At 31.0% G+C, this 18,196-nt stretch overlaps 1 protein-coding gene across 3 annotated transcripts in view; it reads right to left on the bottom strand.

Annotated features, from left to right (window-relative positions):
• Nucleotides 1–18,196, bottom strand: part of LOC127702557 (uncharacterized) — a 168,793-nt gene that overhangs the window by 103,257 nt on the left and 47,340 nt on the right. The window lies entirely within an intron of this gene.

Genomic DNA, 18,196 nt, shown 5'->3' with positions numbered 1-18,196 from the left:
TCTTACTGTGAAATGTTGATGAATGCTGCAATTGGTTGCAACATTTGTAGCGCTTATCCCCACAAGGCTGACAATTACCTACAGTATGGTTAGGTTTGGAAAGGTCAGCACGAACAAGTATATTTCTCAGGCTGTTAGGTTGTTTGAAGGCAATCATGGGAGGCTCAGGAAAGATTTTGGATAACTTAGAATGTTTCTCGATTGCTGTCCAATGACCACGAATGGTCTTGAAACTATTTCTCAGGCATGGATGGTAGGTGAGCACACATGGTATACTTTTACTTTTCTGTTTTTCTTTGTAAGTTAGCAGACTGCTTCTGGGGATGGATTCCGCTTTTCGAAAACTATTTTTGATGTTTTTGTGTTTATATCCCCTTCTTTTCAAATGTCGTTTGAGCTGTCCCAGACGTTGTTTTGCAGTGTCTTCAGAGGAGCAGCTTCGCCTTATTCTGAGAGCTTGGCTGTATGGAATGCTCTTCGTGCAGTGTGGAGGATGGCAACTTTCAGGCGACAAGTATTGATGAGTATCTGTAGGTTTAGAGTATATATCTGTGTTTATTATACCTACAGAGAGAATGCTAGATGTATCAAGGAAGTTTATGGTGGAATTAGATGTTTCATGGGTGAATTTGATGGTAGGGTGTTGATTGTTAGCATTTGTTATAAAAGTTTGTAATTCTTGGTCTCCCTTGTCCCATTTCATGTCAACGTCATCAATGAATCGATACCAGGAAAGCGGTTTTTCGATGGAGCACTCCAGCAGTTGCTTTTCAACTTTACCCATGAATATATTGGCATAAGATGGAGCCATTTTTGTACCCATAGCAGTGCCATTTGTCTGAAAAGACATACAAGATCTTCTGCAATGTCAACTGCAAAAGCTCAAAAGTGATTTATACGTTCTTGAGTGTCCTATATGTGGTCTCCAATATGTTGGTGAATCTATGCAGCCATTTCACAAACGCCTTAATGGCCACAGGAGTGACCTTACAAAAGAACCGTATATTCCTGTCAGCCAACACTTCAGATTACCAGATCACAATCTGAAAGATTTTGATCACATGAAGATCCTTGTGATCGAACAGGATTGTACATGGCAAAATAGGCAAAGAGAGAATCGGGAGAAGTTTTGGATAAAAACACTGGGTGTCCTCCATCCAGATGGAATCAATAGAAAGAAAAAATTAAATTTACAGTCTAATGTTTTTTTATATTATGATATTCAGGATTTTGGATTAAAATCAATCGACCAAAACTTACCTGTATTATTACTGATCTATGTTTACACCTTATACATTATATATCAGTATTGTTAAAACTTTTAACACTGAGGAAGGCCATTAGTTGAGCCGAAATATTTGCAATTATTGTATAATTTATATCATCTGTTCAGTTTTTCCATCTTTGTGCGATGATATTCAACACTTTTTAGTGTTTTGTTTTCCATCTATTTATCGGTATTGTTACACAATCTTTTAGACTCATATATATATATATATATATATATATATATATATATATATATATATATAAACGCCTTAAAAGTGTACACAACAACACCAATAACAAAAAAAGGAACTATAAATGTAATTATTTATAAATATTTCGGATAACAAATATCCTTCATCAGTAAATATGATTGTGATGTTGAATGAATCAGTCTACTTAGATTAAACTATACAAATCTTGAAATTTATACAATAAAAATGTCAAACCGAACATCAGGTAAGACGCTTGCACAATTCTAAATATGTGTTAAACACGACATAGGTTATATGACTAATTACAACAGAGAGTTCAAATATATGCTTTAAATAAAAATAATAATGTGCGATATGAACTAGCACAATTCTAAAGCTTTAACGGTGACGACAGTTATGATGTTACAAGAACGATTACGTCAATAAGAATTCCAAATAAACAGCACTGAACGATCTAAATTTGTAAATATTTCAAATTTGACAACGCTAGAGTAGTTGCAACAGAGTCTGTGTATTTAAACATCGCAAACAAACGGCCGTTAAAATATAATAATAAATTTTGACTAAGGTTAACTAGTTGAACGTGGCTTGGTACTTTTACATCCCTCAAAAAATTAAGCAATTTAAATTGTATATTCAACAGATTTATATATATATACAAGTCTAAATTGAAAACAACGTTCAAACCTATGATTGCGTTGGATAAAAACCGCAATTTTTATACGTGTGCATGCTAATAAAATTTCTTTGCAGAGGGGTACAGCACAAACAACATTTTCCAAAAGACCAAAAAAGTGAAAAGGTATATTTTAACAAAACGCATTTGACTAGCAGGTCGAACAACAGATGTTCTTAAACCCTACTGACTGCCATGGCGATTGCCAAATAAACGGATCACAGATGTAACAAAATGGATCTTAATTATATTAATTTAATACCAAACAGAAAACAATAAACTTGCGGAAAAGATGGTATACCGCAAACATGAGGTGCAAAAATTTGTACACCATATCCGGATTTCGACAATTAATGTCTCTTCAGTGATGTTAGGAATCGAAACGGTATTTGGAAGGCCATATAATTTACCTCAATTTGGGATTGACTCTTGAATTTTGAAGAGTCGAAATAGGATGAACGGATCATATAAACCCGAAGGCAAATATAATACAAGCCCAAACGAAAAAATATAAACAAGTCTAAATTGAAAACAACGTTCAAACCTATGATTGCGTTGGATAAAAACCGCAATTTTTATACGTGTGCATGCAAAACAAATTTCTTGGTAGAGGGGTCTAAATACAGCACAAACAACATTTTCCAAAAGATCAAATGAGTGAAAAAGTATATTTTAACAAAACGCATTTGACTAGCAGGTCGAACAACTGATGTTCTAAAACCCTGCTGACTGCCATTGGCGATTGACAAATAAACGGATCACAAGATGTAACAATTAGATCTAATCATTAATTTATTACCAAACAGAAAACAATAAACTTGCGGAAAAGATGGTATACCGCAAACATGAGGTGCAAACATTTGTACACCATATCCGGATTTCGACAATTAATGTCTCTTCAGTGATGTTAGGAATCGAAACGGTATTTGGAAGGCCATATAATTTACCTCAATTTAGGATAGAGTCAAAATAGGATGAACGGATCATATAAGTCCGAAGGCAAATATAATACAAGCCCAAACGAAAAAATATAAACAAGTCTAAATTGAAAACATCGTTCGAACCTATGATTGCGTTGGATAAAAACCGCAATTTTTATACGTGTGCATGCAAAACAAATTTCTTGGTAGAGGGGTCTAAATACAGCACAAACAACATTTTCCAAAAGACCAAATGAGTGAAAAAGTATATTTTAACAAAACGCATTTGACTATATATATTGAATGATAAAAGAACATACATGCAGTTACTCTAGCTATCATATATTTTTTACAATAAGTATATATACCTGCACATAGCTATCATTGTTACGCTATTTCATGGGGAGATACTAGTAAATAGATTTGACAAATATCTTAAACATTTACGAAAGTGATTTTAGAGACATATATACACAATCTCTGGTGATTTTAATTGCATCTGTAAAAAAATATCGACATCTGATTAGTTTCAGATTCAATCATCAACCGTGTCTTATGTTTCACCTAAATTTCTCGACCTCATGCAATTTCATGGAGCTTCAAACAGTGACCTATCCCAGCGACTCATCCTTTCCACTCATTACATAATAAGTGCCCCCACATACACCCCAAGATCGTTTGGCTGAGTTGGATGTTGTCTAGATCTACCTAGCTAGCTCTTCCTAGCAAGATATAGCAGAGGTTGAAGATCAGAAGACTAAAAATATATCTAAAAGGGAATATAAGAAGAGCAAAAAACTACTCTCAGACGATGTATGCTAACATATTTTAAGCAATGTTTAATTTCTATGAATGATTTTAAAGGAGATGTGAAGTATACATAATTAATTTAGACAGCAACCCAATTAAGCAACAAACAAAACGTGACAATTTACTTCTAAAGTTCAATCTACGGTCTTCTTCAATGGACATGTCATTACAACTTTTTAAAGTTTTTTATCCTCCCAAGTCTAACTATAATATATAGAATAGTTGTGAATATGTGAGCCAAAATTAGTTCCTGTGAAAAAAGTTCCAGTGGAACAAATATCACAGGAAATATATTCTGGGAGAACTTTTTTCACAGATAATTTCTATATGATTTGTTCCATCTCTATAAAATAAGTTCCACAATTTACCTGGTGAAATAAGTTCTGGGTTTGTGAAATTTGTTCCTTACTTAGTGAAATAAGTTCCAGGTTTGTGAGATTTGTTCCTTACCTGGTGAAATAAGTTCCTTGTCTGTGAAATATGTTCCACTGGTTATACAAGTTATCTTTTATACTAAGCATTGTTATCAGTGAGCTTAAAGTTATAATTCAAGTACATTATAAGAACATGTATTATATTGATAATGTAATAAATAAAAGGTGTAAACATCCAATATGGATTATGTTGAGTATAGCAAAATGTTTAATTACATTATCCATACAAAAATATCCAAATGACAATAATTTGATGAGGCAGATAAGCGAAGAATAAGAAAAATCCGTCAGAAATGTTTTATAGATCAATCATTTATTTATGAATATTGCAATTCAACATATGTTACTTCAATTCATATCAGAATTTGTAGATAAACTGTTATCACAGAAATATGTCTCATCCTTTTGTAATTTTGATTATGCAAATGTTGAAATTAAAATAGCAATACTTTAACATGTTTCATAAGTTATGCAAATATTCAAAGTCAATGAACCATGACTGAGGTACATGGCTAAACAATTTCCATGTAAATGAGGTGTGCCAAAGCTAATACAACTGCATACCAAATACCATTGAATTATTATAAGTCGTTCCCTTTAAACAAACCTAAACACAAACATTAACTTATAAACTATGTAAAAGTTTCAAAGTCAATGAACCATGAAGAGGGGGTGAGGCTATATAATATCCATGGAAACGATATTTGCAAATACCAATAAATTTGCATACCAAATATCGTTTACTTAATATTAGCAGCTCATCTTAAACTGATATAATCACAAACTAATACATGTAAACTAAGCAAAAGTTTCTAAGTCGATAGACAATGACTGAGGGGGCGGGGCCAAATATTCTCCATGGTAATGAGATGTGCTAATGCTTATACAACTGAATACCAATTAACATTTGCCTACCCTAAATGGTTCCCCTTGAACTGACCTAATCACAAACTAATACATGTTAACTTAGCAAAATTCTCAAAGTCAATAGACCATGACTAAGGGAGCCAAATAATCTCCATGGAAATAAGATATGCCAATGCTTATACAACTGCATACCAAATATCATTGACCTACCACTAGTGGTTCCCCATAAACTGACCTAATCACAAACTAATACATGTAAAATAAGCAAAAGTTTCAAAGTCAATAGACCATGACTGAGGGGGCAGGGCCAAATAATCTCCATGGAAATGAGATGTGCCAATGCTAATACAACTGCATACCAAATATGATTGACCTACCACTTGTGGTTCGCCATAAACTAGACCTAATCACAAACTAATACATTGTTGACGACGCCGCCGCCGCCGACGCCGGAAACAGCATACCTATGTCTCGCTTTTTGACTCAGTCAAGGCGAGACAAAAAATGAAATAGTGTGTTTTAAATATTTATCGCAGTTGTTAATCATAGTTGTGCATTTGTTTTTTAATCATATTATCTACGTACAATATATATGCTGACTTAATTTGAATTTCTCAAAGATTTACCTTATTTTGAACGTTGTCGTGTTGTTTAAAGACTTCAATGTTGAATATTAAACTTGTCAGGTACAACTATAGAGTGTTTTGCTTGATATAAAGTTAATGCATCATGTTAATCTATAACACCCAGAACTTATTTAACATTTAGTAAACAAATTAGTTCCGGAACAAATTTTACAGTGCTGGAACATATTTTCTTAAAATATATATTCCGGGTAAAAATTTTCTGTGATATAAATTCCGGTGGAACATATTTCCTATGAAATAAGTTCCAGCGGAGCAAATGTCACGCCGGAACATTTTTTTTGTTACAAAAAATAATCTTAATAGCAAAAAATAATTCAGATATTACTTGGAACTATGAGCAGGTTCAGGAACAAACTTCTAATGTTTGTTTTGAGGTTTATTGACTATTTATACTAGACATGCTAAATGAGAGAAAGAGAAATAAAAGAAAATTATAAATTTAAAAGACGAAAATACTGTTGACACTTTAAAAGATTATTCTTAATTGTATGTTTTCTACAAGAATTGTAAAAACAAGTATAAACATACATATACTATGATCATAAAACAAAAAGACATTTGTATGTCAACATACGAACGGTCTCCCACAAAAGATTATGTCAATCCAGTATGTCAAGCTTTTAAGGGTAAGTATGATAAGGGCCTTATTCGTCATCCAACATTAAATGGTATAGTAAATAAATATGAAGATATGTACAAGTAAAACAATAACAAAAGATACAGTATCAAGCTGTATGCTTGATTAAGTTTTGGTCAAATTTGTTGATTCTCTTATGTTGATGGCCTCATAGTGAACTTAAAGTAGCTTTGCAGAACTTATCACCTTCTTTATAACCAACGACGTCTATTATGATTTGAAAAAAAATGGCGGCGAAACTACTTTGTTTTCAGGCGCTTACAATAGGTCTTATATAACAAATTACCCGTCTCACGACTCTGAGTATTTTTCATCAAAAAATAAAATCAAGAAGTCCAATAAAACCAAATAATCTGAAAAAAGAAACATTTAATTGTTAAGGATACTCATTATTCAAATATAGAAAAAGAGGCGTGGGGCATTCCACATTGCAGTCCAACTACAATGAATAGACAAAATCTTCATCGACAACAAAAATAACCATACATATATGTGAAGCTTTACATTTTAAGGATCATTTTTGAAAAGATGTGAGATACCGTTGGAAATATATTAATTGTGTTCTTATATGTTTAAATTTTACTACGTTTCACTCTCTACCAGGCATGGGGCAAATTACATTGCAATGTAATGCATTATATTACAATTACTTTGACCAAACCATGCATTATATTACAATTACAATTACATGCATTTATCAAAGTAATGCATTATATTACAATTACTTTTGCAAAGTAATGCCTTGAATTACACATTACATTTGAAAATTTTATTAGTGAATAGAAAAATTCAACATTTTGAAAAACAACTACAAGTCACAAAAGATTCTAGCATATGCAGTAACTGTTCCATGAATTGAATATAAGTATACATGTAAAAAGTCTATTTAATTTGACTTTTACAATTTTTAATTATTTTAACTTAATGTTGACTTTACTTTTATAAATATATTTTTTGTTGTTTTTCTTTAAATTTTAAACGAAATATTTAATTACTGTGAATTACTTCCCTAATTATAAAATAAACATAGGCCTTAATTAAAATTAACATATTCTTAATTAATCAAGAAATCTTAAATTTGGTTTAGTTAAAACTCCACCAATATGTTAAAGATGTAGTATGTGAAAAAAGTAATGACATGTAATGCCATGTAATGCATGAAATTACACAACTTTTTGCTAAAGTAACGCATTTTATTAAAATTACATGTAATGCACAAATTGCTGCATTACACATTACATGCAATTACTTGGAAAAATGTAATGCATTACCATGCATTACAATTACAAATTTGCATTACCCCATGCCTGCTCTCTACACTTTTCGATGCCTATTATGAACGAAAAACTTTCAGGTGGAAGCGGCCATACTTTTCTAACACAAATAAACAAGCAAACAACCAAAGAAAAAGCCAACGAACAACTCCGATATCGGTTTGAAAAAAAATAATCGATAAAAAGACATTACCCCCAATTTCCAGTTTTAATACTTTCCCCCCCAAAAAATTGGTAAATCTAAAAAAAGGTATAAGCCTTTTATAATTTTTGTTATCTACTACAATTTACATACAATTTTGAACGAATTGAACTACAAAGAGAAAACATTTTCCATTTTCATCAGCTATGAGACGGCTAGCTTTTTAGAAAAGCTATTACTTGTTCAGTTTATAAGAATTCATAATTGAAAGGGTTATTTGCATGAGTATAGATCAATTGCTTTTCTTTCACCCAAGCCATGCATATACTCAGAGGACAAAAAGGATAAAAAACTTGAACACAAGTACAGTATAAGTAAACTTTTTGAAAATAAAATAGTTCCCTACTTTACCGTCTTACTATTTTATGACGTATTAGGACCTAAATTAAATAAAAATTTTTGCAAAGTTTTAAAATATCCAGTTACCTTTAAAGAATAATGATAAGATCCGAAATAAGGTAACTTTAAACTGTGAAGGAAAACATGTATATATGATGAATCTTTCTAAACCCCAACCCTTTTACATAAGTCTAATAAAATAACCTTCTCATTATAAATTCGATGTACGTATAGCACCTTTAATTAACAATTATAAGAAAGTTTAATTTAAGACCACTTAAATACTAAATTCTTATTTGTAAATATATCCAGTTCTTACTTAACTTATTCTTACACTTCAGCACATTATGAATATTATTTTTAAAATTTTATGATGACAATCCTATGAATTAGTTATAATATTAATTATTTAGTAATTATTATTGCCTAAATTCAGTCATCTGTACATAATTAAATGTTTCCTTATGTTCTAAGGTGTATATAGTTGCTACAATTATACCCTATGGGTAGTGCTCCACAATTAATGGAGGAATATACAAGAAACTGAACTGAACTGAACTGATTAATCGTAGAGAGATGTACCTAAATTTATGGTACATAGTTAACAGAAAAAAGTTTCATTCTCAGTCTTATTTCAACTGTATTAATTTTAAAGACATGTCACATCCAAACGAAGTCTACGTATATGTACATGTATACGTCTTGTCTTGTCTATAGTCGGGAAATTTTCAATTCAATTCATTTCATTTGAAAACGTTAAAAATAATATAGATCTTATTCATTGCAAAACGTGACGTCCTTTTTGGATAAAACCCCTGTTTCATCTACGAGGAAAGTCCTATAATATAAGAATGCATATATAGGTGTGGTTGAACATTGATAGTAAAAAAAAGGAAAATCTGGCATCAATAGAGCGCATAATAAATTAAAAAATAATTCCCGAAATAAATGTATATAAAATATGTGTGTGACTATTGAAAGTGTATCCACATATTTACAAGACACTGTCGCTTTTTTAACTCGTTCTTGTCCAGTAACACCGTGTATCATCGGTACAGCGGATATAGGTAGTAACCAAGCGGACGTGATCGATTTTTCTTCTGACACGGTAAGAAAGTCTTTGTTTTGTTTACATAATATCAATGTGTACCTCAATCTAAACATAATTGTTGTTTTAAGAAATGATTTGGTCGTAGGTTGATGATTAGAGAAGTCTCATTATTTTCCTAAAACAAGAACGCTTACTAAAACATGTGCAAATACTTGTCAAAGAAGTTGGCGCTCGTCTCATCCGATATGATTCTATATTCAATATTACAACTCTTTTTCTGATAAAAGGGCATGCACTGTGTGTACGTAATAAGTATAGCTGTTTCAATAATTGGCATTGAAATCTTTCATACATATGTTATTTTTCGATATTTTATTCCGAAAAGAAGCGTTGTGTACAGTGTATGGCTGACCACATAAATCCTTCTGTACGGTGCATAGTTAAATGAATGTACGGTATATAGCTCTTCACCCTTCGAAGTACCTATTAAGCTGTATCCGCTGTACCGATGAGTGAGTAATAAATTCCTCAAACGAGTTTGAATAGGGAAATAAAATCTGAAGAAGGAATTTGTCATCAACATTTTAATAAGGCAATATTTGGTTTTGAATGAAGCCCGTTCTTATCTGTATTTGTTGCCGTACTTATCAAAATACGATTTTCAAATAATCAAACTCAAACAGTAAAGTTTTGTTTCTCCTTAAAATCGTTCTTCTCCAGTATTACCATGATTACAAGCCTGAACGAATTTCAATGAGAAAATAAATTCTGAATAATGAATTTGACTCCATTTTTCTGTCAGTTTTCTGTCCCAATCAAGACCGACCCCCCTTTCACAAACGGGCTAAACTAATGCGTACGTTGAACTACCGTCATTTATCATATTTGGTTTGTTTTCTTAACATTTTCAGGTAGTAAGATTTGGTTTTAAATCGAGCTCATGAGAAATTATGAACTTTTTGGTCTTACAGAAAACATGTTATTTTATATCAATTTAATGTTGTTTTTGCAAGACTCATAATCAAGAACAGCGAGAAAGACTATTTCGCAGACTGTTGAAAGATACTCAGTCCGTTCTTACAACGAATAAGTCCTTATGCACAGATGTTAAATAAAAATAAAACAAAAACTTGCCCATAAGCCAAACCAAAGAAAGAAACCAATAAAAGCACGTACTCTACCAAGATATTAGACTTATCAAAACATAACAAAAAACACTTTGTATGTTTATATTAAATAAAATATGATATTCGTTTATTTAATTGATGTTGGAAAGGAGAAAAAATTCACGAAGAAAAACAAAAACGAACTGATAATAGACAAACTATAAAACAATATCAATGGTTATTTCATTTACTTTAGAACTGCAGAACGTATAATAACAAAATTAATTTAGCTGACTCATTACACATAAACTGTATAAAAATACATTAAATGGGACTTTTGAGGTTTTTTTCTCCATTATCGTTAAAGTCAATACACAAAGTATTTAATTACATAAATCAATTTCGAAAAAACTTTAAAATTTCGCATTATTAAATTTTTATAAAAAACACTGTTTTAATAACATAATATTCATAAGATAGATTAATAAAATATTGAATCTGAATATTCATAAGCAATAAGGATAATCCAATCAATTTTGTTGATTGGATTATTCACGGCTGAGTAGTTGTGAATCAGTGACACGTGCCCTCATTATTTTATAAAAATATTGAAAATCTATTTAAGTTCGTTTTCAAAATATTCCAAAAGTTTCCACTAAAATAGACAACGTGAAAAGAATGTAAACATTTTTCCTGTGTGCATATACGATGACTTTAAAAGAGTCCTGGGTGCACTTTGTATGTCCTGAGTGCACTCAGGAGGTCCTGGGCAGTGTTTAGACGTACCCGTTGATTTACAACTGTATTTTTTCTGTTTTGGTACATACTTATATATGAACCTCATTAAATTCGATCTCAAAATAGCGAATATAAAGGAACAGATATTTTAAAGTCTTAATAAATTCCATTGAGCACAAAACTAATCCAAATTCGATTTCAATTATTTCGTGATTCTAAAATACGTTTTTTTTGTGGCAGAAATTGCAATTATTTTTTTTTTTATCTGATATGACTTTGAAACACTGATTTAAGATTTATATTGTCCACAAAATATCATAAAATATAAGGGTTAAAAAAGACGCTTTTCTATTTTTTTTTTACAAGGTTGTTAATTGTTTAATGATGTCGTAATTTGCTTGGTCAGTGGCGGATTCAGGAGCCGACATATCGCTTCCCCTTTGATTGGATAATATATCATTTTTAGCATAATTAAAATCATCATTTTTTTTTATCCTGGCTACACGTGGCGTTATTTCTCCGTCTTTATAACACAGCTAGTGAATTAGTCTAAATATCCATCCAATGCATAGTAATATTTCTTTTTCATCACTTTTTTTATTCTTAAATATAAGCGTTGTCTATTTCTATCGGACAAGCACACACATGGACTTTTTCATTTGTATAGAAAGTCCCTGGCCAACAATAGCAACAACGTCCTTTTGATGATCAATTCATTATAAAAAAAAACAACTAAAACTAAACTATGTGGACAGTGGGTCATCGCACACAGGTTTGTTTAACAAGACAGCTGATTGGATAAATGTGATAGATTGTCACGCCTACATTAAACTGTTGTCCAATCAAATGCCAGCAGAAACCTGTCAATAAAAAGGTTATTGCAAGCGTGGATAAGTTAGAGATTTGATTGTGTATTCGATATTTGAACAAAAAATTAGATAATCACTATTCGTTTAGAATTAAATTGCGAAGAAAGTGTTCGTGTAACAACCCTCCCCTTTTCCCGTTTTCGCCTTCTTATTTTTACACTTTCTTTTTTAACAGAAAAGTATTAAATATGAGCGTACTGCAAGTTTCTGAATTTTACAAGCATTCTATATAGCGACTTGTGATTTCCGGGAACGTCATATTTTCAAGATTTCACAGACCTCTGAAAAAGTTAGAACATACAAGTTTCATCTACCATTTGCAGAAAAAACAATACCAAATTATATTTGTAAATTGGAAGAGATTAAGAATTATAGTTTAATATCCGTACTAAAAATCGTCTGAAATATAACAAAACATATTTCTCTCTGCCTGAATGCAATCGAAAGCAAATTTTCATTTTATTCTTCATCTATTTGCAAAAGACGAAGAATTCTCCTTAAAACTGTAAATTATTAAACATGCATACTAACTTTAAAGGATAAAATACAAGTTTGTACTACCATCCAAGGAAATAAGTGTTCCATAAAGTAACTAATCCTTAATTCACAACCGTCAAAACTCAGGACTCATTTTTGATATTTACCTGAGAGATCATAAAGGACATACATCTACCAAGAACTTATTATAACCAAAATGGCAAAAATGAAACAATATCTATTTTTTTTTTTGGTAGACGAGTAGCAAATTGAATAAGGAAATGTTATTGAAAGAGAATTAAGATATATGCTAATTTTTCCAAGCAAAGTGGCAAAAACATGCATATATAGAGTTACGTAGGTGCAAAACAAAACTATATCAATTTCGACTATTTAATAAAGGATTGTAGGTCGAACACGACACACGATTCTTGATTTCCAATGTACATGATTTAAAACCGTGTTTTTTCTTCTACAGATTGTATTTTGAAGAACACATGCTTGGCCATGATCGTTGAATGTTCAGCGTACAATATTACATAATATTCAGGATGATTTCAACGAAAAGCAAACGAAAAAGATTTATTTTTTAAATCCGAGCATTCCTGAAATTCAACATTTAAAACCGTTTTGTTTTACGCAAAACATGTAAAATTGAGAATTAACATTAAGCGAACACTGAAAAGTCACAGGACAAAAAGTCACAGGACAGGAAGTGACAATTGTTTAAGTATGTAAGAGAAATATCTTGAAAAATTACTTTGTATTACATATATTCTTTTTACAGTTTATGAAATTGTTCATTAGCCTTGGTAAATGAAGATTTATTAAATTTTAATCATGCAAATGATATAATATTTCTTAGCACCATGAAGCTGTTTAGGTACCAATCCACTTTGATAGTTTGTTTACTAAACAATTATTTGTTCATTTAATACACTTGTTTACAGAGTTGGTTTATATATACAATAGTTCAAGATACATACAAAATATATTTTTTTAAATAAGTATTTTCTCTTTTTCAAAGAAAATAGTCTCAGAAACTGAATTGTGACCTTTCGTCTGTGACCTTTTGTCCACAAGCACGCATTGTTTATGAGTAAAGTTGGAACAAAGGTCAATTTGGCTCTGATTCACAACAATTGTTCTCTTGTTAACATGACATTTTTTGTCGACACACGCTCGCCGTATCAGGCTAGAACAAACCAATGCATATCAATGTCACATGTGTCTTTTCCTCGACTGAATGTTATTAGCAATATTAATATTGGATACAATTGTAACGTAATGAATTGCATTTGATCCTAGTCCTAAGTTTAATTTTTGGTTGAATCAGTTGAACATCTAAGTGATCATCGATGTGTAATATTTGACACTGGACATTATTTTAGGAGCGATGCAATACAAATAATGTATTTCTATCAATCATTTACTTCAGTTAAAGACTTTTGAATGTAACAATATGGTACAAATCGATTTGATTAACTGAATTGCATATTTCTTTTTATCGAAATGAAAATATTATAAACTGCTCCCGGTTAATATAAATAAGAAGATGTGGTATGTGTGCCAAATAATCATCTCCATCCAAGTTACAAAGTATAAAACAATTATAGATTAAAAATACGGCCTCAACACGGAGCTTTGGCTCACACCGAACAGCAAGCTATAAGGGTCCCCAAAATGACTAGTGTAAAACAATTCAAAATGGAAAAACAAAGGTATAATCTATAAGTACAGTCATTTCGCTACGTTATTCTATAGCTTTTTGGTCAATTTCGAAAAAGCAAGTAAGCATCTCACTGTTTTTTAAATGAGAAGTAACGCTGGTGTTATAAAATAAATCTGATACGAAACAGAAATATAAACCGTACACAAGATTTTATCAATCGTTGTTTGAAATTTTTCTATATGATTTATTCTTGTATTATTTCTTGCTAAAAAAAACTTGATGATAAAAAAAAATCAAGAGAGGTATCGAAATCGGTCTTTATAGGTACCTAATGGTAAATATAAACTGTCAACTAAATTCTTAAAATATTCTTTATTCTTGTTGCATTTTTTTTTGAAAAAATAATGTTTTATTTGTCAATGAAATAATTTTACCCGGTAAATCCTTATATAAGATAAAACATGGAACTTTATTCATTTTACGTCCATAGATAAAACATCATAAGCGTTGCATGGGTAATTATTAAGATAGTTTATGACAACCCGTTTCGGTTGACTGCTTAGATAATCCGTTTATTGAAATGTAAATAACTTTCACCAAGCAAATGTCATTTGTATAATATTTAAAAATTTAAAGTAAATTAGATACTTAGAATATATTTTTCTTGACAAATTTTATATGGATCAGAACTATTATTTTACATTAGAAACAAAAAATGTTTAAGAAAATTTCAGAACATCTTTGGGATATATTACTTATCATTATATCTTTACGGGCGGAATGAATAAATACAGGACTACTTTATGTCAGAAAGCACGACTGCAAAGTTTTAATGACTAACACATTTCCCGGTTAAGACAATTAATCTTTTCTTATATAACCAATTAAATGTTAAAAATTCTATCGGGAAAAAATGAATTGTACGTTTGCATACGTTATTTAATGAAATAGATATACAGTATTACATTAAAAGACCACAAAAGAATATCCTCCTAGCTATGCCGATTTTATTCATAAAGGGGAGTAACCCCTGATAAACACAGATAAAGTGTCGCTCGTTTTATTTAAAATATTTAAAATCTTAACACGACTGAACACGATCTTACAGCAACTAAACAGATTTTTTACCTTTGGTCTTATTTTATCTGAACGTGATCTAATCAAGTCTTATTTGAACGCTAGAAGAATCTGTCTTGTTTATCTTGACCCGACTGATCTGACTGAACACGATATATTGGAAAAGAGTCTGAAAGTCTAAACCGGTCTTAACGTTTTTACCTAGCAGTAAATCAAGGCGATTAAGACTTGATCAGACCAAAATGACCGTTTCAGACTTAAATCTTGCTACTAGTGAGATACTTGATGGTATTTTCACTTTTTGTGACGTTTAATTTCGATTTTATTACATAAAAAATATCAAGTGAAACAAAAACCAAGAATGATTGAATATCTCTCCATAAATACTTATAATAGAATATTCCAGAAACGTGTCTGTTAACTGCTATACGTATATATTAGCCAATCAGACGAGTACACTAAAGCCGAGTAAGGTCCACTTGATTATCACGACAAGAAAAATGGAACCTTCCTGTGAAGCTTATATACGTATCGAACAGCCAATGAAACAACAGCATTAGGAATGGAATATTCCTCCAACGTATCCGATGTAGCTACAAAGTATGCTGTTACACTCAACCAATCAAATGTTGTACATCATAAGTGGAGTAAAATGGATGTTCCTCCAACGTATCCGATGTATCTACGAAGTTTCTGTTTAACTCAACCAATCAAATGTTGTACATTGAACGATGAGTAAAATGGAAGATTCCCACGACGTATTTGACGTATAATTCAGTCTCTGAAGTGGATGTAACTAGGGGGCTGCTAAAATCAACATGAACCGCTTTAAAGGGAGGGCACTTGTTTTAATAAATATAAAAACACAGACAACGGAACATAGGGATGGTGTTTCAGGTGTGTAACATTCAACAATATCTATGATAAGAAGAGCAAAACATAGTTGTGCTCCTTTTCAACACATCTTGAAGCGCAAGCCGTAAAAACAACTGCAAATGCTTGATTGATTGTTGTTTGTTTAATGTCTAGTTGCAAATATTTCATGTTCAGGACGAACACAAGATATAAAAAAAATACAGTAAGAATTATTGAAAGGTATGGGTAAACCGGGATAAAAAAATTGTTGCACTTGTACAAAATTATTGTAGAGTCCGCAATTTTTGAATTTTTATATTCCTGTATTTATATAATACATGCGTGATAAACTTGCACAAAATTCTTCGATAAATAAAAAAAAAGTTTTACAGCTGATAGCTGATAGTATATGAAATCGTATTTGTTTTTCTCCACCAAGAAAACGGCAGACCATGTAGAGATGACGTGTTTTCGTCACTTTTATTCACAATGCTTCACTACGGATGTACTTGAAAGTTATATTCGGAAAGATAATGGTTTCTTCATTTAATATATGTGTTTGGCTTTATAAAACTTGATGTTATTGTATAATCGTTTGTCATGACGAATCTTTGAATGTTCAATAAAACACTACTATTCTCAAGAATTATATGATATTTCGTAAAAGCGTATACAAGACGAGGTTGAAGGCTAATAGTTACTGAAAATAATTATAAAAAAGTGATTTCTTTTAACTTTAATGCATTTAAAAAATCCAAAAGTAAAAGCTCTTCAAGTTTTTCGGCATAAAAAAAGAATCCGACTTCTATTCGAAAGAACACTTTCATGACTAAGACAGTATGCAATAATCTTATTCTAATAATTTGTCAAATCAAATTAAATGCAAGCGCTGTTATTTTTATATTCAAACACGCCTACCGCGTTATGATGACGCATTACAAAGATATTTGACCTATATATTTTGTTTTCTAGTAATATGAAATTTGAATGTTGATATATACATATAGCTTTAAAATGTATAAATAATGAAATTTGAAGCGAGATGATATACTCTTTGTTTCTGTATACAACGTTTAAAGGACGGAACAGGTGACCCAAACAGGCTTGAATAGAAAAGGTGTATCTGACTTTTTTAACATGATATTAAAGTTTTTTTTTTTCAAAATACTGTTACCGGGGCAGAGATGCAAGTCAATGCCTTTACAGAAAATCTCTTACGTTTATATGTAAATTCATGTAAATTAATGCATGCATCTACGAGATTCAAAATAATATAACCTACCTTGATCAGTAGTTATGTGACAATTTGCATTAAATTAAAACTATTCTAACTTTTTTTTCTGAATTCCGCCCAAGTAAAGTTTCTATTTAGGGATAAATACGAAGCAAATCACTATACTCATACATTGTTTAACGAACATAAAAATGTTTTGTAGAGCATTGCCCAATATGAAATGCTCCAAACTTGCATGCCTGCATGAAGTAAAAATAGCCAAAAATAACATAATTTAATACATTTCGCCAGGATTTTTTTTGTGAAAATGCCTAAATAACCTTGTTCTCAAAATTCATTCTGAATGTATTTATAAATAAGGAAAACGGAAGATGTTTTTTCTACACAAGTTTTGAGACATTCTTTAGAAGTTAGAGAGCATCCGAAAGAAGTAAGGTGCACTCGAATTTCGAAGTTACATTTTGTGCTGATTTATATCTTTAAATATCATTATTCAGTACCTCAATGTTCTGTATATAAATAACGCATATAGTAGAAACCTAGTACACATGACAAAATACAATTTTTTGATTTAATCAATACATTTATTGATTCATCGGTTCAGAAAAAAAATTACCCATTTTAACTGGATCGCACGTATATGAATACTTTGATACGTATACGTATCCAAATACTTCAGTTCTGCAGCAGCTCTAATTGGAGGTATAATTATAAGAAAGATATGATTTATATATATAAATGTGTGTTTGACAACAGTACGGCAGATATTCTCCGTTGTATAATCTAAGGTTTTACAAGTTAACATGTTCGATTATATAAAGTTCGTCGGA

The sequence above is a fragment of the Mytilus californianus genome, unplaced genomic scaffold (genome assembly GCF_021869535.1).
Source record: "Mytilus californianus isolate M0D057914Y unplaced genomic scaffold, xbMytCali1.0.p SCAF_5, whole genome shotgun sequence".
Lineage (NCBI taxonomy): Eukaryota > Metazoa > Mollusca > Bivalvia > Mytilida > Mytilidae > Mytilus > Mytilus californianus.
This window is presented reverse-complemented; position numbering and strand designations above follow the sequence as displayed.